The sequence below is a fragment of the Dendroctonus ponderosae genome, unplaced genomic scaffold (assembly GCF_020466585.1).
Source record: "Dendroctonus ponderosae isolate FM_Combo_2020 unplaced genomic scaffold, Dpon_F_20191213v2 Dpon_F_20191213_4, whole genome shotgun sequence".
Taxonomy (NCBI): Eukaryota; Metazoa; Arthropoda; class Insecta; order Coleoptera; family Curculionidae; genus Dendroctonus; species Dendroctonus ponderosae.
In genome coordinates this window covers 15,228,924-15,230,525 of record NW_026018611.1, presented here as the reverse complement: position 1 = coordinate 15,230,525, position 1,602 = coordinate 15,228,924, and the positions used below count along the sequence as shown (strand labels likewise).

The 1,602-nt window shown below is 33.6% G+C and overlaps 1 non-coding gene across 1 annotated transcript; it reads left to right on the top strand.

Annotated features, from left to right (window-relative positions):
* The first annotated feature begins 1,508 nt into the window (after nt 1-1,508).
* On the top strand, nt 1,509-1,602 carry LOC125504333. Its single transcript, XR_007281445.1, has one exon. It is a non-coding gene; the product is annotated as a small nucleolar RNA U3 (small nucleolar RNA).

Here is a 1,602-nt window from a genome sequence, read left to right as displayed (position 1 = left end):
ATCGGATACCGACAATCTTAGCTCAGTATATCATACATTAATTAAATGAAATAAACATAGAATATTAACTAACACCCGGTATATTAAAGAATTTTGCAAACCAAAAATAATATTCTCCGAATGCAAAGAAAAATAGCTGAAAGTAAAAGAAATCAAAATAAACAGTATTTCGCTTTGTGTCCAAAATGGGCAAAATTAATACTCCAAATGTATGCCAAGGCTTAAAGCAGCAACAACGCTACACCAGTATCCGAACAAAGAATTCTAGTCTTTTCCCAAATTTGATTGTCCTGACTAATCACCTGTCAGGTCTAATTAATTTTGGAATGTTTTAAAGTGTTGCAATTGTGATGTATTTTAGTGTGTGATATAATGAGGCTGTTGACGAACTGTAATTGTTTTTTAAATTAATTAAAAAATTTTTTTTAACTATCTGTTATTTTAGAAAAACTGATGATGGTAGAAAAATACACCGAAACGTATTTTAATTGATAAATAGAGACAATAAATGACTGAGACCCAGGAATTGATTTTGATTTGGAATTAAATATAGCTTATTTAGTCTTTGTCACATTTAATAATTTTTTTACAAATCTTTATTATAATTACAAAATGCTCTGCAGCAGGTTTTAAACTTGAAAATGAAACGTCACATAAATTTATTTATTTTGTAGGCTAGCATAGTTGCCAGATAATGCAATAAAGTTTGCGTTTGCTTTTGGCAGGTACCCCAAAAGTTGGAATTGCAAATTCCTCTCATAATCATCACTTTTGAAATGCTGAGAGCATTTTCGTATCCGCACGACAACAAGCATTCTCCCATACTACTACAGTAAACTTTTTAACTACCGAACGCAAAAAGCTCAGTTATTTGTATACAGGATTCCCAAATACGCCCAAACTCATTCACCCCATGATTCAATGAATTAATCGCTTCGTTTGGCCCTACCCGATCTTACAAATGACACTCTGGCAACATAGCAAGCTATAACGCTGAAAATCAGAGATTTTGTAAAGACCTGTTTAGAGTATTTTTCTTCGCAATTAGCCTAAATCAGATCCTAAACGCGATTTTGAAAGCATTGAGCTATACAATACTGCAAACCATATTCTCATATAACTTACTACTTTTGAACTATTGCGTTTTAAATACAATGAAAATCTGTATAGGTTACATGCATTTTAAATGGAATCAGCTGCTCACTTTACCAAAGTGCTAACCAATGACGTCATGTGCGCACGAAAATCGAGTTTTCGACCGATTGATAACCTACCTTCTATAGGTAGGTTATCAATCTATTCATTGTATCATGTACAAATCTATATTAGAAACAGATATAAATATTTTCTGCTATCTCAAGGGGATCAGTGCGCAAGATAGAGATTATCGTCATGCCTTCTATTGTGCTATGCTTTCCACGGCACCCTTAGATGGCGGCACACCCTAATACATTCTCGTGAGTATATAGCATCTGGCTATAATTTTCGCATTTTGGAAGTTTGGTACCAAGATCATACTTCACAGGATCATTTCTGTAGTATATCTTCACATACTCTCTTCTCACAAGATGAGTTTTCGCAACCATGAGGATGAGACACAGT